Source organism: Panulirus ornatus, chromosome 36, assembly GCF_036320965.1.
Source record: "Panulirus ornatus isolate Po-2019 chromosome 36, ASM3632096v1, whole genome shotgun sequence".
NCBI classification, from domain to species: Eukaryota; Metazoa; Arthropoda; class Malacostraca; order Decapoda; family Palinuridae; genus Panulirus; species Panulirus ornatus.
This window is the reverse complement of record NC_092259.1, coordinates 12642866-12665686: the sequence shown is the minus strand read 5'-3', so window position 1 is coordinate 12665686 and position 22821 is coordinate 12642866. Positions and strand designations below refer to the sequence as shown.

Below are 22821 nucleotides of genomic sequence, written 5' to 3'. Positions count from 1 at the left end.
TCCAAACATGACACTGATAACACTTGTCAAGTTTGATATAATTCATCCCACACAATCACCCACCGTATCCATAAGATGATTTCATTCTCTCTCTCTCTCTCTCTCTCTCTCTCTCTCTCTCTCTCTCTCTCTCTCTCTCTCTCTCTCAGTACAAGTCAAGTCTGCGTTCAAACTTACTCCCATCACCACCCACCCACCCACCCATGGCCACCGCCCATACCGCCCAGCTGGACTTCACTGAGCACCCTAATACAAATGATGACCACACACAAACACACACAAACACACACACACACACACACACACAATTAATAAAGTAACGTGTTTTTCTCCAGATGAATTTGAGAAAATGTAAACATTCATGAGAACTGCAAGGGCGGGTCACGTCGGTAGAAGACTCGAGAACCATGTTTGCAGCCGAAGACTCTAGAACCATGTATAGGGCCAAGTATATCAAACATACGGGTAAATTCTGGAAATACGGCCACTTTCCAGGAAGGTAATTCTTCAACGTCACGTATACCAGAGCGTCTAAATACACACGGTGAGCTTCGAGATGTACGGAGAGTCCCCGGATATCATTCGTGGCTCTCGAAGCACAATGACATCCAGACCACCTGGCGAAGGCGGCTGGTTGAGGCACTAGGATCAAAACAGACCCATCCATAATAAGCCACACGTTGAAGACTATGGTTCAAGTTGGAGGAGGAGGAGGATGGGAGGGTAATCATCATGTGGGGGGAAGAGGTAGACGGATGGTCTTCTGGAGTGGCCAGGAAGGCTTCATAACCCGACGAGTTCCAGGGAACATTCCAGGTGCGAGGAGACATGGCTCAGGAGGGACCCCCCTGGGATCCAGAAGCTGGGTCTTCCAGCCACCAAGGAGGCAGGGACGGGATAACACCAACACACACACACACACACACACACACACACACACAATATCCTCAACAGTCAACAGAACCTCCAGGAGATAAAGCACCTGGAAAACACGTTAGGCAACAAAAAGAAAATGATGTGTGTGTGTATATATATATGTATATATATATATATATATATATATATATATATATATATATATATATATATATATATATATATATATATAAGAGAGAGAGAGAGAGAGAAAGAAGTGTTACTGGATTCCGTTTGCCTGAGGTTACACAGCGAGTGAAGGGTCACAACTTTGGCGAGGCTGTATCATCAAGAGAAGGCACAGTCTCGTCAAAGAACTGGCTTCAAAGGAGTGTATCCTGCTACTGAGCGTAGCGCAGCCTTGATGAACTAGGGAAGCCACTGGGTATGGGGTCCCTGGCGATGTGCAACAATATAAAATATCCACAGGAACGTAAGAGAGACAAAGATACATCTGGACAGAGACACGATTACGTGTGCACGCAAGACAGGGACAGCCAGCCAGCCCACCAATAGATAAGAAGTCTATCTTCAAAATCAGTGACCAGCAGCAACAAACACTCTGGTGGATCACGCCCTCATCGAGAAGGATTGATCACAGAATGAACTGCGGCTTGCGGCGGTACCGGGGGGTGGGGGCCGTCTTCCAACCCCGTAGCCCAGCCTGCGATCACGGATTCTTGCCAAGGTCTTGATCCACCAGGCTATTTGTTGCTGTCTCAGCTTACTGTACCCACTGGCTGGTATGAGGCACCTCGGGGGAACTTACTCAAATCCTTTTTAGAACGAGTCTTGATATTATGTTCCTTTCCTAAGTAGCTACTTTCCCGTGAGGCTCCTTGTTTACCCGAGGTGGACTCCTGCTCTCCACGCCATCTTCCCAGGCTCTTCCTACAGCAGGTATCGCCGTAGTGTCGGCCTGCGTCAGTAATTCGGAGGTTTTACTAAATCGATGCGGATCACACGAGATCTTGGGGATATTTGCCACGCGCAAGGTAAGTGGTCCGCGGAGACGTGGTTTTAAAGATGCAAGAAATGTTTACAAAACGTTACACATCTACAGCTATAAAGAAATCACTAAGATAAAGATTTCTGAAACTGACAAGAAATTAAAAAAAAAGAAAGATGACGCAGAAAAAAAAGGATGCTGAACGTTCAAGAATAATAACATAAAAGCAAACACAGCAGGAGAGCAAGGAACGAATGAAAGAGTGAGGGAAGTCAACCGAAAACCAATGAGAATAAACGAGAAGATGAAAGAATGAATGAGAACAGGATACGAGGGAGGGAGGGAGGGAATGAGTAACGGGATAAGAAATGGACACAGGCATGAACACAACGAAGGAGGGAGTGAGCAGAGATAAGACACAATGGAAGATATGGAATGACAAGAAAAGATGGAAAGAGAGAAACGTAAAAGGACAAAAAGAAAATGTTGAGTATAAAGTTGTGAGCTGTGAGGAAAGAGGTTCCTGAAGGTGGGAGGGTATCAGGAAGCCGGGTGGGTACACAGGGGACACACGTCACCAGTAGTGCCTGGGACGGTGCGCTACTTACTGCCACACGAAAGCACTACAAAGCACACACTACAAGGATGGAAGGGTACGTGGAAGGAAGGGTACGAGGAACGAACCGGTACAAGGAGGGAAGGGTATAACAGAAGAGGTTTCAATCCTTAATCAGACTGATGATGTACCTCATGATCATAATCATGATAGAGTTTCTATTTTACTGTGAGACCACAAACTTGCTTTGTCTTCGCTTAATCTAACCGTAAGATCAACTATTTAAAACTTTTAAAGTTTTATGACTATGGAATATACTTGACATCCCCACCCCCCTGCTCGTACCCCTATCGACTCCTAGGTATTTATCGACCCCCTGCAAAATTCCATCCACCCCTGGGGGGAGGGGGGGAAGGGTCCTGTAACGACCACTCAGGGGGCCCCTATTCTAGGACCAAGCTGCACAATCACTCCTCGGATCACCCAGACTGTTTGAGGCCACGACCCGCTTGCCTGTGTATCCCCTCCCCTCCCCACCCGACCTTGCTGGTGTGCTACAACTCACATCCAGACGTCTGTCCACTCTAGACTGTGTATTTCTCGCCTAAGAGCCAGTCCATAATGCTGTCAGTACTTACCAGTCGATGACCTGGACAGTTTGGGACCACAGGAGTTTATACTCTTGTATTTCGGCAACTGTTTATTCTGGTGGTGATATTTCACAGTCTTCCATGTCTGTCATCAGGGGACGACTTAACCCCTTGAGCACGACGGTACGACCCTTCGCCGTGCCGGCCGGGCCTCTGACCTGATTCTTAAGGCTCAGGTCAAGGGTCAAGCCATCATACATACCCAAGCGTCGTACCGTCTTGTTCAAGGGTCGTAGCGCCGTTTTCAGGGGGTCGTAACGTCAAGCTCAAATTCGAACCAATCAGCTCACGAGATGATGTCAGGGAGAGAAACACGTCACGGCAGAAGACGCAGGAGTTTAGGGAGGGGGGGGGATGATGGTATTCAATTATGACACAACGAGTCTGTCAATAATTAGGAATGACACTGCACCTAATGAGGCAAGTGACATCACACATAAGATCACAGGTCACAATCCTACCATTATTAACGAGGCAAACGACAGGTGGAATAAGGTCAAAGGTCACATACCAAAAGACCCAGAACATGATGATACTGAATATGGAAGAAAACAGGATTGGCTCTGAACATGACCTCAAGGATCCCGCCACACTGGTAAAGGTCGTAATTAGAAAAAATCTATACGTAATTATCCATGTATATGACTATACGAATTTCCTATAAGGATGCACACATTGTGTACGCCTCGGTAAAGCACTTACAAAAGAGACTTCATCAGCTATTGTTAGGCTTGGGGCTGTGTGTGTGTGTGTGTGTGTGTGTGTGTGTGTGTGTGTGTGTGTGTGTGTGTGTTGACAAATATGAAGAATGTCCACATCTCTTCCCGCTGAAGTCTTGGGAGAGTACTTCTGCCAGGTGTTCAGCCACTCTGCTCTGTTCACTACGGCTGGGGAGGACAAGTGATGGGGACAGAGGCCCCGGGGAAGGACCATACAGCAGAATAACGAAGGAATCAATATGAGATCCTCGACACTTCCTTCACCACCGCAGCTCCCACGGTCCTACGTACAGCCCCTCAAACTACGGCGACACCAGCTTGCTACAACGGCCCCTGCAGGACGCCAGCCTGAACAATACAGAGTGATCACGAACGATTTAGGTCGCTGATCATCATACAATAACACCATACGACCTGGGTAAGGCCACGATTATCATACAATAATGCCTTGTAACCTCACCAGGACGCCGATTACTATACAGTACCGCTACACACCCTCCCTGGGGCGTCGATTATCATACAATAATAAAGCCACATATCCTGAACGAGCGGCAACGTTCCATCACTCATTGACACCCCACATTAAAGTCTCATATCCCGAAATGAAAACGGGAACACATCCAACAGACGAACACGTTTCATTATCCAACGTCAGTTTTCCATAACTTACACACGCTGCTGAACCAGCCGGTTCATGATGACCAATCTAGATGTGTCAACATCAATCTCGAGATATTTTCTGCAACTTGAACTCGAAAATATTTTTCCATCTCATTGATTGTGTGTGTAAATATCTGTAAGGCTCCAGTCAAGGTCACATGTTCTAAATGACGCCAGGCCTTATATGAAACCTATTATGGGAGGGGGGGGGGGGAGGTATAGAGATGGAAAAGTACCTCCTTCTCCATCAGCCCCGCCCTCCCTCTTCTTGTTGAGGGCAAAATAAATAACAGTAGTGATTAAGTTGTTCCTCTATCTACCCGACGTGGTGCCATGAAAGCTGTACGCTGACTCCAGGTCATCAGTAACCCACAGAAACTTACTTCACGTAACAGACACAAACCTAAAAGTGGTGCAGGCCTATCAGGACGTGGGAGACTTGTGGGCCTTAACGGCAGAATACCACAAAAAAAAAGTCCCGCACACAGCTGAGAGTGTGGAAGACCTCAAGGTATACGGAAGGAGTGGTAAGGTCCCAGACCCACCTGTAGGGGGAAGAAGACCTCCGAAACCATCGTACGATATACATCAAGGTAAGGTCCCAGACCCTAGTGTGGGGGTAGAAGACCTGCAAAATCATTGTAAGGCATACATCACAGTGCTATACCATCCCACAGAGGCACATTCCCGGACAACATCCCCGGTAAACGCCAGTCTGGCCCGGCACAGGCAGACGACCCGGTAAAGCCTACACCAGGCGTGTGTACCCGGATCTCAGCCACACTGACGAGGAAATATGCGAATGATTGACTCTAATACGATTAAGCTGATCAGATCAGCTGCCTAAGCGTTATCAGCTAAAATACTAATTGTGAAGAATCGGGTGATGATGATCGGTTCCCCAATATACGTCAGTGTAAGGAGCCGGGGTCACTATATACTCCATTCATGCAACAGCGATGGTCCGGTGGAGTCATCATAAGAGCAGGGTATGGCGACACAGATGGCTCGCATCTCGACAGCAACTTCTGCCAAAAGCACCTGGCGTCTTGCAACCTGCCGGATGAACGATTAACAAAACATGTAGTTGTCTCCTGCCATGTTTGAGTAACACGGCAGTTTCCACTTCCCCAGACTTAAGCGTTCCACACACAAATGATTTTACGTGTAGGTACTCGAAGCTAAACTGTCTCGTTTTTAAGTGGTCCACGTCTGGGTACCTCAAGGTCAAGTGTTCCATGTCTGACAAAAAAAAAAAAAAAAATAAAATTGCTATTCCTGAAGTTTTGCCTGTTTTCTGCCTTAACTATTCACACTTGAATTTATATCATGGCCACATAGTGTCTTCACTACACTTGCATCAGTTACAATAGGTTCGATACGTTGGTTATTGTAAGTGTTAAATGTTTACTGTAAAGGGGAATTGAAATGAAAGGATTGGACGATAGCCCGGGAGTATGGGGAGAAGAGAGTTAAGGGAGACAAGAAGAAGAAATGGAAGAGCAGGAGGAGGGAGAGGAGGAAGAATACAGATGGCGGAGAAGAAAAAGAAAACGAAGTGGATGGGGGACTGCAGAAATGGCGCAATACGTAATGTTTCCCCCAAGGTGAACTGGGACGGGTCTACACCCACCAGAAAACCGACTTACCATTGATGTACAGTGATACCTCGGGTCGGCCTACCACGCACTCCTCCAGTTACGGGGAGAGAGAGAGAGAGAGAGAGAGAGAGAGAGAGAGAGAGAGAGAGAGAGAGAGAGAGAGAGAGAGAGAGAGAGAGAAAGAGAGAGAGAGAGAGAGAGAGAGAGAGAGAGAGAGAGAGAGAGAGAGAGAGAGAGAGAGAGAGAGAGAGAGAGAGAGAGAGAGAGAGAATGATAATGGTGTGTAATATCACAAGGTTTAAAGTTGCCATATGTGACAAGGAGAACCGAGATGAGGCTTCTGGTATAAAGGGAAGGTACTGAGTGGTGCTGTTATGGGCCCGTTAAGACACAGATTATACAATCCATTCCACACTGTAACTCATCCAGGTTCACTTCAGCAGCAGGAGAAGGAGGAGGACGTTCTAAATCAACAGGTGCAGTCAGCACTGCTGCTGCTGCTGCTGCAAGCGCCTGGCAGCTGGGCGGGTCATCCAATAGTGTCATAACGCGATGACATGTCTCGCTTCCCTACCTCATGCCTCTTCAACCTCAAGGATTCCCCTGGGTGCGGTGCCGGGCGACCCAGGAGGCTGGTGACTCAGCCGTCCAGGACACCTCCACAACACACACACACACACACACACACACACACACACACGCACCAAGGCAAGTAAGACCCAAGATCCAGAACACCCAACTGCTAGTGCTGCCGGCCCGTCGTGCATTATGTAAGTCAGCGAGGATGTCACAGGAAGGTCAGGGATGATGTCAGGAGGATATTACGGCACGTATCTACCTCAAGCCATGTGAGAAGGTAAGACCTGTAACGCAGCAGGAGCCTCCGAGCCATAACACAGCAGCAGCAGCTCTAGCAATAACACAGCAGTGTCCAGAGCCACGACACAGCAGGGGCTCGGTGCACACACACACACGACTCTCCCTCTCTCTCTCCTCGCCCATCATGTAGGTCGGGCAGGATGTCCCACCAATGTTAATTTAGATATAAATCTATGGCGTGTGGGTGTGGACACATGCGGGCGGTGGGACGCCGTGGCCAGAGCCAAGCCCCGGGCACGCATCGGGGATTACCTCCCTCCCCGCTACTGACGAAGGTATGGGAGGGAGGAAGAAAGAGAGAGATGAAACGAGACGATAAACATACTGACTGGTAGATAGACATATAGATATGGAAATTACATCTCTGACGACAATCTATAAAGAGATAGAAACTGAGAGAGAATGTCCAGAGATGATGGGATACAGAGATTCATTCACGGGTCCTGGACGTCTTCAAGGGTTGTAATAACCCCGCAGCCCGACACTGCGACCCAGCACCCACCTGGTGAGACCTTGATCCACTCGGCTGTTTGAGGCGGCAACCCTCATGTAAACTAGTCTTGAAAAACAGTCAGGACGAACACTTCCCAAGGCACAACAAAAGCGGGGTGTGGTAAATAATGTGGCGAAAATGGAGATGCGAATGTTTCCACTGGTCTGGTGGCCGCATCCACTGAAGGAGTGAGGGTGTGCAGCAGTGTGGTCCCTCCCACCAACACCAGCCTCCCACACTGACCCCTATTGTCTTGCAGTGAACGATGGCGACGGTGCTTTCCCATGGTGTTATTCCGCGTGACCCAACCCTTTTTCTCACTCAAGTAAAAGATTATTTCAAAGTGAAGGCGATTGAACCTGTTGATTCGCTGGTATCCCTTACCTCTCAGTCCCCGTGAACATCACTAGCTGTCACTAGGAACCCATCCCGGCACCTCAGATACTGGCTATGTTTGTATCTACGTGTGATACCAGATAGTAAAACAGCGGGGGAACCAGCAGTATCCCCTGAGGTTCCCGGCTTTTAATAATAAAGTGGCTGGGGATATATTTTTTTCCGGATGATTTACCGCCATGCTCTGCTGGCAGTTTTTGTCAGTCACCGCCCTCGCACACATTCTGTGGGTCATAAACACAACAACACAATCACCAAATGTTCTGCCAAGTTATCATCGCATTGTGGCTATCTTTAGAAGACAGGTCAAAGGTCACGTTATCATCATACGCAAGTCCCACGGTTCTACGACAGAATTATACCCTCGGGCTATATCGAGTATGGAGTCGAGATTCAATTAAATATTAGTAACGTTAAGGTACCTCACGGCAATGTTCTACCATGTCTTAAAAAGTAAAGGAATTATCATTCCAACAGACTAATGAAAACCATGAGAAAAATAAGTGAGAACAAATCGTTGTTTCTCTACAGCCTGTCATACTAAATGAGGATAAAACAGGTAAATAATCTAAGTATGTTTTAACTTTAGAAACGAAACGACTCTAATACATACAAATATAGGTAAATACAGTAAATAAATAAATACATACTGTAAATTACGATTCCGTATATATATATATATATATATATATATATATATATATATATATATATATATATATATATATATATACTTCCCACGTATTCCCTGCGTGTCGTAGAAGGCGACTAAAAGGGAAGGGAGCGGGGGGGCTGGAAATCCTCCCCTCTCGTTTTTTTTTTTTAATTTTCCAAAACAAGGAACAGAGAAGGGGGCCAGGTGAAGATATTCCCTCAAAGGCCCAGTCCTCTGTTCTTAACGCTACCTCGCTATCGCGGGAAATGGCGAATAGTATGAAAAAAAAAAATATATATATATATATATGGCCAACACCACAAAAATAAAGACTAAACAAATAATGTTGTGCTTCGTCTTGTAAGTGTAACTAAATCTGACGTTCATAAAAAATCCATCCTGGCCTTACTGTACAGCCTGTAGGACCTGGCACGACCCGCGCCACACCCTCACACCGGGGCCAGCCTTGCTCACCGGTGATCACCGCTCCCGTCAGACCCTTCAGCACGACCACCTACACCCAGTGACCGGCACGACGGTACGACCCTTCAGTACAACAACGCACGACCAAATACCAGAAAACGACGAGGCCCCTGAGCACGAGCATAGTACGACCACTGAGCACGACCATAGTACGACCCTCGGGGATGATGGCCTGATATCTGACCAGAAAACAAAAACAAAAAAAACCGTGTGTCACATGCAATCAAGCAACAACACGAGCCTCCCTCTCTCTCTCTCTCTCTCTCTCTCTCTCTCTCTCTCTCCACCCCCACGTAACACACAGGCAGTAATCGCATGTGACAGGATCTTCCTGATGCAGAAGAGAGAGAGAGAAAAAAAATCATTTTTTCCATACAACATCTTTGATCTTAAATTTCTTGGTTATTCAAATAATGCCACACGTGAAGCCAACACCCCCGGGAGATACCTCCTACTGAGTGTGTGGACACGTTGGTGTGTGTATGAGTGTGTTGTAGGCTGTAGACTCATGAGGCAGTTGTTGTAGAGTGTGTGTGTGTGTGTGTGTGTGTGTGTGTGTGTGTGTGAGGGGCGAACGCTAGCCGCCTGCGGGCCAGGAATGTGCTATGCCCTTACCATATGTTGCAGACACCCACACGACCTTACGTCACGCAGACACCTACCACCACTTCCCCCAAACTAAGTGCATGACTCCGGTGTGACCTCTGACCTAAAGAACATTGTGAACTTAAAACCATAATAACAACACCATCTAAGCTGCACAGCTGCAAGCCCTCACAGCTAAACTGTGGTACTGACAAATAAACTGTGGTACTGGCAGATCAACTGTGGTACTGACAGATCAACTGTGGTACTGAGAGATAAACTGTGGTACTGACAGATAAACTGTAGTACTAGGTTCACATGAGGCTAATAAGCTCAGAGTTTCACACGTCGGTAGCACAAACAAGAAAGCCAGCTTAAGTATGGATTCAGTTTAGTGACAAAAGATAAATGAGGGAGAGAAAGACTTACGTGTTACAATCTCTGACGAGGTAAAGCCCATGTGAGCAGTGAACATAATCAGTAAAAAAAATGCCAACAAAATTCGGGGATTCACCTGCACAGCATTTGAATCTCGGGTCACTGGTGCGTGCCCACCTTGAATATTGTGTTCACGATTCGTCATTCTCCTTGAAAAATGGCAGAATGGAGGGAGCAGAGCGGCCAGCCACTGAGGCAAGATGATCCACGGACTTGAGAGACAGATCCTATGAAAACCGACAAGATGACTTAAAACTTATTTAGCTTAGAAAAGAGAAAGAGATGAAAGAGAAGATATAATAAAGGTATTCAAAATTATCAAAGGCTTTGATCATCTCGATCTAAGGAGCTATCTAAGGTTAGATATGTCTGCTCTCACTAGCCATAACGGGCACTAACTTTCTCCCAAACGCTTTACTTCCAGTGAGGCGAAAGACTTCTGTTTCTTCTCCAGTGGGATTGTTAACGCATGGAATGATTCACAGGTCACAGTAGTTGACGGCAGCACCACAGCTACGTGTTAAGACCAGACTTGACAAAATGCTTCGCTATTAGTCCACGGCGGACATCACTGACGGCTTCGTTGTTACATGTAAAGTTTACAGGTGTTCCTCTTTCGTCATACATACCGTCTGTAATCCTCTGATTTCTACTGTAACCAGTGTTATCATCCCTGAACCTAATAGAGACGACGATACGACCATTATGCACATCGGTACGACTCTTGGGTAAGATGGCATGACCTTTAACCAGCTTCATCATACCCAGGAGTCGTATTAATAGGTCGTAACACTGCTCAGCGACCGTCCCTTTGCCCTCAGGGGTCGTACCGTCGTGCTGGAGGGATCATGAAGCCGAGCAAATGGATGTAAGGATGAGCAGTACGGCTCTATAATGTAAACAAGTATGAGGAAGATCAACCATGACATTACAGAGGTAAATAATAATAGCAATAATAATAATAACAAGAATAGGAGGGGAGAACCCGGATGGGCGATTCAGCTTAATTCTCAAACCCATAATTCAGCAGCAGTAACCAATGACCATACCTTATATAAGGAACTGCTATATTCATACAGTACATCTGACAGAAAAGGTACTCAACATCTCACTTTCTAATACGTAACATTTAAAATCTTTACAATCAATGATGGAAAAAATTCAATAAAAAGTCTCAAAAATATAAAAAAAAAAAAAGTATGTAAAAACTATGCCACTCTGTGAGGTTCCAGGACACAAAGGACATCCTGTGCTGTGCAGATGTAAGAGGTAACGTTCTTCTTGCTTGAGGAACCACGCAGCTGTGCCATGCCTGCATGTGACTCTTGCATAGACCATCACGCAAAGTGAGTTATGAACGCTTAAGTTCAGCTAAAAACTCTTCCTCTCTGCCTCATAATAAAGAACATCCTGTACTTACACACATACACACACACACACACATATATAATACACGAACATAGTGCATATATATATATATATATATATATATATATATATATATATATATATATATATATATATATATATATGCGTTTTTCATCTCTATCTCAAACTAATATCTTCCTTAATTAATCAGATAATCAGATACCTTAACTATCATTTTTTACCTAAACGCTGCATACGATAAATGGGTAATATTCCTAAATGCTATTTGGTTTGCAATCTTATCTCAGCAATAGCTAACTTGCAGAACTCGACACCAACAGTGACGTACAGTCGCGGACAAAAGTCCTGGTGTACGCCTGGTGGAAGCTGTGCCGAGAGAGAGAGAGAGAGAGAGAGAGAGAGAGAGAGAGAGAGAGAGAGAGAGAGAGAGAGAGAGAGAGAGGGCGTCCACCAAGCGTGTACCGGGACTTCGAGGCTTCAGTCACGTCCCAGAACCTTCATGTGCGTGACCCACGCCTAGGCCAGGGCCCACGCCTGCATAACGGAGGTTCTGATGGATTGGAATATTCCCCGGTGATACGCGTCACCAAAACGCTCAACCTTGACTGAGTGCGTCCGGCAAATCACTACACCCACGCACTCTATCTCCACGCAGGCTCCGCCATTAAACACCTCCGCACCCGTGACACCCCTCTGGCCAACATCAATGCCAAGACATCAAGACGACGCGTCGCTATCAACGCCTCCATCATCAACATCACATCTCACAAGTATATGTCAACACTCACCATGACGTCTTGATGAGCTAAACCTAACCATAGGTATGGGCTTAGCTCACGAGCTTTATATAGTGTTGTGTTTTGCGCAGAAGAGGGTCAGCTGGGCTGGCCACATAACTTCGCATGTTACCCTACACCGTAAACTGCCTCTTGAACACTTCCGGAGGAGAGGTCCAAATATTTACAGCGCTTCTGGCTGCCCTGCTGCCGGTCCTGGCTCTACCATGTTAACACCAATTTTCCCTAATCTACACACCACTATCCTTCACTTAGTGTATTTTACATACTACCTCATATTAACCCTCGAGGCTCCACGAACGCCAATTTTTTTCCTACTAAATTTCTCAGAAAAATGCCACATCCTATCACCCACAAAGACCTCCTACTTTACATGTCGTACATGTAATTGTATTCTGACAAGCTATCCTGCAAGCGGAGACGCTGCTAGCGAAGGGCAAAGTACAAGAAGAGGGGGCAAGCTGAAGCAGGCAAGGCAGCAACAAGGGAAGCGTGTGAATGGCACATCTTGAGAATGAACTTTAATCTGGTTCAGCGGAGGCGGACACCAAGGCCAAATACATTGCAAGTGTGGGTTTTAAAGACACGTCGGCATAAACAAAACAATTACTACGTGTATTTTACTCCATCTTTACCCCCGTCTATCGCAACGCACGACGCTCCTAATTACGTCTATCGTAGGCGAGGAGTCCATCGCAACACCGGCACTACCAATCGGCCTCCGTCTGTCGCAGTCAAGAGATCTGTGGCAACAGTGACACGTCTGGGCGACATGCAAGACCCATACAACGAGAGCATCATGGTACGTCCCTTGAGCACGGAGGTACGGACCTGGGGCATCGCCGTCTGGCCTTCGACGACCCATCCCAGGGATGAAAGGAGGTGACGCTATCATACACCTAGGTCGTACCGTCGCATTCATCATACCCAAGGGCCGTAACGTGCTTGGGTCGTACCACTGTTCTCAAAGGGTCGTTTCGCCATACTCTAGGCTTGTACCGTGGGCAGAAGGGTCGTACCTCCATGTTCATGTGAAAAAAAAACTTCCAGCAGTCTTTCTGGTTCCCGTTTTCTGTTTATTACCTCGTTTTCCTTCTGACCATCAGGCGTCTACTACCATACACCCACCACCCTACTGTATTCCCTGACCTCCTGTAACAACAGGGCAAAAAGGTACAGAACCCCCTCCCTCTTGATCACAAGGGGTGCGTGCAAAGCTAACAACGGGTGCGACCTCGGACATACCGTTAACAGGGGGTAGCTTAACCAGCACCCTACAACGGTTCTACTGTTCACGTCTCAGTAGCGTCACTGTGTTCAACCTTCATGCCAACATCATGACAATATCCGTACCCTATTACTCTGCACCCTGACGTCAAGGACATTACGTGTAATGGATATAGTTAGCTTATCAGTGTACCTTAGTTTAGCAAACTATCCAGTCCACAAGGTTGTAGTTCACTAACCACAACGTATGTGACATACGATTAAATGCCCATCATGATCTTATCTTAGGTAAACCTTACGATGGTTGGGGAGGTTAGCTTCTAACCCGACAGGTGGGTCTGATACCTTACGATGGTATGGGAGGTCTTCTACCCCCACAGATCGGGCCAAGTCCAAACTCCTGATACTCCACAGTACATCCAGCAGTGTTCCTGATGGTTGCAAGCCGTTCCCATGAGTCCAGTGCCTTTCCCGCGTCAATACTGACTGTTGAGAGATGTCTGCACAGTTTCTCACTCTGCCGATGTTGGTACCCACCAATATCCCATGGCTCAAGACTGTCTGAGGCCCGGAACAGTCGTACAAATTTCACGAAAGCCAATTACCTGTCACTCGATATCCATATTCCACTCGACGGCTCACAGAAATTTACCAATTCATTTCTAAAGTATGCTACACCATGTAAAGAAATGGATCTGTAAAAAACGTGTTACTGGTACGTAAATGCCTATTTTGTACTGTACAGAGATGGAGTGTTACACTCCTGGGGCGCCATCTTTTGTGTGAGTAATGATCTATTTGTACTGGAGAGGGAAGGGAGGTTTACAATAGTGGAGACGCAGCTCTCGTGTGTGTGTGTGTGTGTGTGTGTGTGTGTGTGTGTGTGTGAACACAACAGCTCGCTACTGTACTAAGAGCCAAACACCTTCGACCTTACCAGCCACATAACTTCTCGTTCATCCAATCAGCTGTAAGCTCTTCTCCCTTACACGGGACCTCTATTTTTCCTGGGGGTCTCCTCCCCTCCACCAGCCCCTTCACAGGACCCCCTCCATATGGGGCGCGCTTCCTCCCGCCCCCCATTTCCCTAGAGGAACCACGCCCTTATTACACCCTCGTATTATATATAACCTTACACTTCCCAGGATCACCTCCCACCCTTAATGCTCATGATGATGATGATAATAATAATAATGATAATAATAATAATAATAATAATAATGATAATAAATACCTATTCAGCGAACAAATAAATCATAAATTTCATAAAAAGGAAACAAACTATAAATGAAAAAACAATAAAAGGAAGGAGCAATTTCACTAATATCCTGGGCAGCAGAAAACACCGGGAATACCACCCTGTGCAGCAGAAAACACCGGGAATACCACCCTGGGCAGCAGAAAACACCGGGAATACCACCCTGGGCAGCAGAAAACACCGGGAATATCACCCTGGGCAGCAGAAAACACCGGGAATAGCCGACAGCGTAAGTAGCGTGGGAGGGGAACGATGTAGACAATGGTGGCCTTCACCACTCTTACCTACTGAGTGAGAGGACCACCTTATCCTGCCCCACCACCACCACTCCTCACTCCACCACCACGTCAACACCATCACCAACAACACTTCACCATGACGTTTCTCTCCAGCATCTATCAACACAAAATTCTAAAATATTACTAAAAATAAACATAAGAAAAAGTACAGGAAATAAATAGAAATAACCCCGGGTAGTTATTGCAAGGCCTAACAATCACACGAGGAAGGGAAATGGGGAGCCCACTTCCCACACATATTTCGTCTGTTATCTCCTCCATCAACACGGCCTCCCGCTGACAGGCAAAACGACCCCCCCTGCAGGCCTATCAATTATCTAATCACAGCCCCCGTCCCTGTATCCCTGAACCTATATCAAGAAAAAACACACACAAACACACACACACTGCCTACACCATGGCAATATTTACCCCATAGGTTCCGCATATCGAAGACACCCCCCCCCCCGAGGACTGTTGTATACAACACCCTACACCACACACACATGAAATTTAATCCTGTAGACTCTTACGTATGACGTACCGTACCGGCCTAAGATGGAACCACATGGCAGCCATTCAACGAGAACACGGCTGCTGCTGCTGGTGCTGGTGGTGGATGAAAAACGAGATCTGACGACCCTGTAGCAAGATCTGACGACCCTGTAGCAAGATCTGACGATCCTGTAGCAAGATCTGACGACCCTGTAGCAAGATCTGACGATCCTGTAGCAAGATCTGAAGACCCTGTAGCAAGATCTGACGACCCTGTAGCAAGATCTGACGACCCTGTAGCAAGATCTGAAGACCCTGTAGCAAGATCTGACGACCCTGTAGCCAGGAGTCTATTTTCTGTCGTGTTGTTGAGGGCAGTTGATGTTGTGGTTATCAGCTCGTTCCTTTCCATTAAGAAGCAGACTGTTGTGCTCCGTAACCTCATGGGTAGGAAAGTACGACCCTTGGTTTACGATGGCCTGGCCTTTTTGAACACGACCCTTTACGGGTCAGGTCAAAGGCCAAGCCATCCTCCCCTAAAGGTTCGTATCGTTGTGTTCAAGGGTCATACCATCGTACTCAAGGGTCGTTCGTCCCATAGTTCTCAAGAGTCGTACCACCGAACTCCAAGGTCGTACCATCGTGCTCAGGGGGCGTAACCACACTGGCTATCTACTAAACCTTGAAATTCCTCCAATGGGTTATTTTTCCTCAAGGATGACGACAGCAGTAGGTCGAACCACGTGTACCCAGGAAGGCCTCGCCATGTGTGTGTGTGTGTGTGTGTGTGGTACGCTGTGCGAGGCCGCACTATGACTTATTACCACACCTTGCGCCAGGCCTGACATCAGGGCGTGTGTGGGCTCTGGTGGGCGTCAAGGACGGACTCCCGCGAATTGATGTGCGTGTGTACCGACCCAACCTGTAATGAGTGTGTGTAAACGTACAGGATCTCTGCCCACCTCATATGTAACTCTGCTCTCCGATTATATATATATATATATATATATATATATATATATATATATATATATATATATATATATATATATATATATGGGACTCACCCATTGTGTAATGCAATTACCTCCTTTTACCAATTTGCACTGAAAGGAGTTTTCCACTCGTGGGACCCCTTTTTTTTTATTACCATACACTTTCTTAAATCCTTGTATGCCGTCTGCATTACCCGTCTCCCCAGTCATTCTATCATCATCCACCCTTACACTATTAACGCACTAATATTTCTTACAGTTTTGGACAAGTTTTTTTTTCTATCTTAATTTCATGTAATATCTCCATGTTGCTCCACCCCTACATCTCGCGAAGTGTTCGATGTCTACGTCATCAGTGTGTGTGTGTGTGTGTGTGTGTGTGTGTGTGTGTGTGTGTGTGTGTACTATATACAGGAGGCCCTCAGTCAGCCTCTGTAACCTGCTTGACATGTACCTTTATCTGCATACAGTCTGCACTGTATACTCTATACAGCCCCATTTGTAGAATGGTCATAATCTCTTGGCCAGGTTCGAGCACGTGGCCTGGTGAATACGGCGTGTGTGGATAAGCTGCCGGGCTGTGTGGCGAGGAAGCGAGTCTCACAGTAACGAGGGAGGAGCTAAGCTGTGGCACGGCTGCACAGTGTCGGCTGTGGTGTCATTCCCTGAGACGCGATGAAGAATGGCTTGAGCCGCGCCACATGAAAGGCCGCTGCGCTTCTGAGGTCTGCCTGAGAGCCATTGTGGGCGATCCTTGTATCTCTCTGTCTGAAGAATCGTTACCTTGGGTAAGTCGAGCCAAATCTCCAGGCCTCCGCCTTCTAACTTCCGTCACAAGGGCCTTTGTCTGGCTTAACAGTGTGCAGAGAGAGAGAGAGAGAGAGAGAGAGAGAGAGAGAGAGAGAGAGAGAGAGAGAGAGAGAGAGAGAATCTGTATTCTGTGAAAGCCGAATGGAATACTCTAAAAAAGATGATAAAGGAGATATGATACAGGACTGAAGCTTATACATGGGCGATCAGGATCCGACCGTACGTGTTCGTGGGATGTGAATCCTCCTGCACGAGAGTTTCAGGTCATCATGTGAGTCTGGTAGGGCCAGGGAACGTCTTCTGGCCCTCTGGGTCGGTATGGTTCCACTTATCCACTGATCTGTGCCCAAACGTTACTCCACAGGAGGAGAGAGTTGGTGAAGACTGGAGAGAAGGTGGTAGGTCTAACATACTGAACCTGGTACATTTTGGTTTGTCATGTTTATTGTGGAGTTATCAGCAGAGACCTTTACCCCACGAGCACATCCGTATGACCCTTATGTACGATGGCCTGGCTAGCACGCCTCAGGGTCGTGACGTCGTGTTTAAGGGTAATACTGCGGCCCTCGAGGGTCGTACGGTCGTGCTCAAGGGTCGAACGGTCGTCGGGAAGATGAATAATATTCTGTCTGTAATCCAGGAACAATCAGATCGTACAAAGACTATGGGCAACATGGGCGAAAACAGTGTCATCACACAGTACACACGACTCAAATGATCCACGACTTACAGCACACAAGAAGATGGCAATCTGGGTGTAAAACGACTCTACGACGACCCTGCCACCACTCCTACAAGCAAATTAACATGCACAGACTCTGTTACCACTCTGATCATACTCTGATACTCATAAGAAAACAAAAAAGAGAACCGTCGTCCCAGTTCATGGGTAGTGTCAACAAGGTCATAACCGAACCAGAGACACAGAGAAGTACTGGGGGCCACCGGGCAAGGCCGGCTGATGATCTATTGCCCATCTGCAGCTCCGGGGACTCTTCTCTCTCTCTCTCTCTCTCTCTCTCTCTCTCTCTCTCTCTCTCTCTCTCTCTCTCTCTCTCTCTCTGGCGAACGCACTATCTACCCCCACACCAGCAACACTATCACATTTCTCACCTGATTCCGCAAAAGTTAATTTTCGTAAAAAAGAAAAAAAAAAAAGATGACCGGGACCGGTCGTGTTGCCGGGCGTGTGTGGTCGGCCTATGCGGAACGGGGTAGTGGGGTAGCAAGGGCGAGGATATGTCTTGTTACAAGCCGGGAAATGTGCTGGTACACTGAGGTTACTGAATGGGAAATGCGTTACCGAAGAAGGAAGGTCCTGTTATGGTAAATGAAAGTTGTTTCCTTACGGAATAGGTCACCACTGGGAAGGATGCCAACACAGCCAGGGAAAGTAACCATCCCCACACTTGGAGAGGCGCTAACACAGAAGAGGAGAGGAGCGAAGTACCAAACGAGGGTAAAAGATGCTAAAAACAAAGGATGGCTATGGCCGTACCACTGTAGCCATCTACATCGTCCCCCTAAAATTACACATTTCACCCCCAATGTCTCTTGCGACCTACTGCAGCTTTTAAGGAAGGATAAGACTACACAAAGTCGCCAGTGTTCATACATCACGGCCTATAAGCCATTTACTTCTGATGGTATGTGAAGGTGGAGCCATACAAAACTTGTGAATACCTTATGTTAACTTCAGAGGCTCCTCTCTATCCCTACAATTTTTAGTTGGTGCTTCTCTGATCAGTTAAGTTGTCTGAGGCCACAGTCTCCATGCATACATACCCTACACAATCTGGGTGGCCTGGTATACATCGCAGGTAGCTGTGCAGTGAATCACTGGACAGTGAGAAGGCCCTAATATCTGTGACACTTTACGGTCGATGTTAACTAAGGAGAACAATGTTGACATCACCTGCCACGACACAAATTTTCTCAGAATCTTTCTGAGACAGACAATATACAAAGCAATCCCCGAAATTTGAAGATCCAGTCAAATTACAGCTGAAGTTAAAAAGTTAACCTCATTGAGAAACGTGCCAAACACTTTTTCCGGATTGAAATTGGACTTCCGGGCAATTACAAAAACGAGGGAGGAGGGGAGAGCTGATGGGAGCTATAGGAGGGAGAGAGAGAGAGAGAGAGAGAGAGAGAGAGAGAGAGAGAGAGAGAGAGAGAGAGAGAGAGACCTATGGATACTGTGAGAGAAAATAAGAGGGGGAGGGAGTACACAGAACAGATGAGTGCTATTCCGGATGTGCGAAAGAAAACGGGAGGCGAGGGAAGACGGGAGGATGTGCTCAGAAAATTGTTGGTGTAGGACACAGATGGACACAATACTGTACTCTTGTGTGAGACGCAGTCAATCACATGGTCCTTCTGGTTACTTCATTCTCACTTCTCTTTTTTAACTTCACTTCACTCACAATCAGAGGCAACCGCATGAAACAAACTGAAAAGGGAGCGAGATAAAAATAATCATAAACAAATTTATTATGGTAACGCTAGGAGGAAGAAAGCTCAACATTAACGTTACCAGCCCCCCCCCCCCCCCCTCTCTCTCTCTCTCTCTCTCATTCAGTACTTCATACCAACCGGATACAACGCCAGGCTGATCATACCATAGCCTAGCCTCGAATACACACGAGCCAAAAATCATCGTCCAGAGCTAGGCAGACATATTAAAACCTCTCTCTTCCAAAGTTCGAAAAAGGAACCACAAACGTCCAATATCGCCAGAGTTCACATCGAAGTAAGTAACGGGAACTCCTCTTCACAAATGGCACAGTGATTGTGACAACTTGCTCACCAGGCGCCTTCAGAGTTGAATACCAGCCATCTTGAAAGCGGTCTTCAAATGAGATGTATTAAGTGTAAAATTGAGTTCCAACATACATTATCAACAGGTGTGATACTACAGAAAGGCCGCGGGGAAGGATTGGCTAATAAATAACAACAAAAAAATATGTCCCACGTCATTATACAAAGCGTACCAGACCAAAAGGACTTTCTTTTTCTGACAGGTTACGTAAGCCTAAGGATCGCGGACTCCGACACCTCGACAGACCAGAGGAGAACCCAGCTGTGGTAGTAAAAATCTACGACACCAACGAAAGGTATATGTTATATAAGGACCCAGACCCAGCTGTGGATCAGACCTCCGAAACCATCGTAAGGTAAATGGAAGGTAAAGACGGCAAGTGTTTATTACCACTGAATATACAAAGTGCTTTTATTACCATTGAATATACAGTGTTTGAAAAACATGAGTAAGGTTTCTGGACCTCTTCAAAAATGGAATGAACCCCAAAGCGTGCAGGTCCATCACGCCTGCACTGCTAAGCTTAGTCGCTATTGCCTCATCCAACACCCAGCAACACTTCAAGAATGAGTAGGACATCATCTAATATCCTGCAGCACAAGAATGAGTTCTACATCAGCCATTAACCTACAACAGTACATCATCCAACACCGTGAAAACAGTAATAGTAAAGAGAACAACGTAATCCAACATCCTACAACAATGTATCATCCACCACCCTGTAACACTGACAAGGATGACTATTGCATCCCTCAGGACCCTACAATAATAACAAGGGCATCATCCAACATCCTGCAACACATAAATAAGAACTTTATCATCCAACACCCTGCAAATCCTGCAACATTTAACATCGCGCAAGATAAAAATAAGTACTGCATCATCCAACATCCTGCAACATCAAATAGTCATTAGGAAAGCTGATAAACATAAAAACTGTGTAATTTTAAGATTATATAAGAGGTCCAATGAATCAGTATTATAAAATAATAATACTTTTAATGTCTGCAACAAAATTGCTATGAAATGTGATATGAAGGCGTCTTAGCTCAGTACGAAAAATTAAACTGAATTGATGTTCTGAGTGATTCACAGACACAATGTCTAGAGACTGGTTTTGTGAAACGACGTGACAGATATCACACTTGTTTTAACTCTATTGGCACTCTCGGTGCAACCAATTCCTCCGAGGATTCGAACGATCTTGGTGAACCCCATCCAAGGTCATGTTCTGCGATTCAAATGATGTTTAGAGTTTCGTTCAAGGACTCTATAATGATTCGCAGAATTCCCTCCGGCAGGCAGGTGTTGTCACTAGCCATGGCTCCCAAACACCATTACAGCCCTCGACATGTTCAGGGTTGGTTCCTCTAGACACCTCAACGGTCAAAGAATGTCGTCCATCGCTCCAACAGTACATGCACAGTGCCAGGTACTTAAAAGTTAGTTTTGTTTCATTTTCCAACATTACAATGAATTACTTACCTCAATTTCACTTACTGCTCCTGTGGGGTTTGTTTACTGTTTACTTCGGAATGACCTGACCTTCACGGATCAGGTCAAAGGCCAGGCCATCATGTCTTGTCTTGGGATGGCACAATGGAGCTCATGGGGTTAAAGCTAAGTGTACATGAAGGGATTCCTCCCACCACATTCTATTGCTATACCAAGTGCCAAGACGAGCCTTTGAATTAGTAAAGGAACAGACAGAACTTCCATATGAGACACGCCTGGACAACTGCAGCCGACAGAAGATATAATTAAATGTTCAAGATTCTCACATGCTGTTCATCCCGAGACACTGAACTTAAGAGTAATACAAGTGGGCATATCCTCATGCTGAATAAGCCAAGCGAGTAAAAAAAGAAAAAAAAAACACTTCCTTAGCTGTAAAGTAATTAACCCCTGGAATGCACTTCCTCAGTCGGTGATTTTTAACTCCGACTATAAATTAGTTGAAGAGCTCCAGTATGAGTATCGGTACTTCAAGAATGAATATAGGGGTTCTATGAGACTCACTTAACCCCTCGACCTTTCTCCTTGAGCCTTTACGTAAAAGCTAAGAATGGTCATGGACACTAAGGGCAGGGGACCGCATCTCTCTAGCTATGGATACGTGGATACGCTGCGATTCTACCATCAATAGCTACTGAAAATCAACTAATGATTCATTACTGTTAGCGGAACTCAATTCCACCACTAGCAATCACTTTAATGAAAATCTGGTTTCGGTGGGTTACTTTAAGTAGGCGCGGTGTTTCTTTTGTAAAACGGATAAATAGGAACAGAAAGGCAATCCCTAAACTAATCTAGCCTAACGGTATGAATGGAAAGGCCAGCCCAAGAAACTAAACTAGACTAAGCCTGTCACCCAGTATTCTTTAGAGTTGTCGCTCAACGTGGTATAGAGTTCTACTACTAAATGATAACGAATCTCGTTGAAAGTGGTGCCCCTAACGTTTAATAAATCATGTACTGGTAGGCCCAGATAAAGGTACGGCCAGAGCGCGTTGTTACTACGTTACAAAATATAGTATAAATCTAGTGGTCTCAAGACTCTTTAACCTACTACCAATATACAGTGATCCAACAGGGAAAACTCCTTGATTCTTTCGGAATGGAACTGAAATTTTCCTCCATAGTGTAACACAATACATAAACTGTTCTTCACATAAATCGAGACGTGTAGCCTCAAACAGACTCGTCAGTCCGGTTCTCACCATGGACACTGTTGCAAGTATAGCAACGGGGAAACAAGACAGCTCCCGGAAC

The 22821-nt window shown here is 46.1% G+C and overlaps 1 protein-coding gene across 6 annotated transcripts in view; it reads right to left on the bottom strand.

Annotated features, from left to right (window-relative positions):
* LOC139760358 (uncharacterized) overlaps positions 1-22821 on the bottom strand; it is a 181901-nt gene that overhangs the window by 154400 nt on the left and 4680 nt on the right. The gene's annotated exons all lie outside the window — the stretch shown is intronic.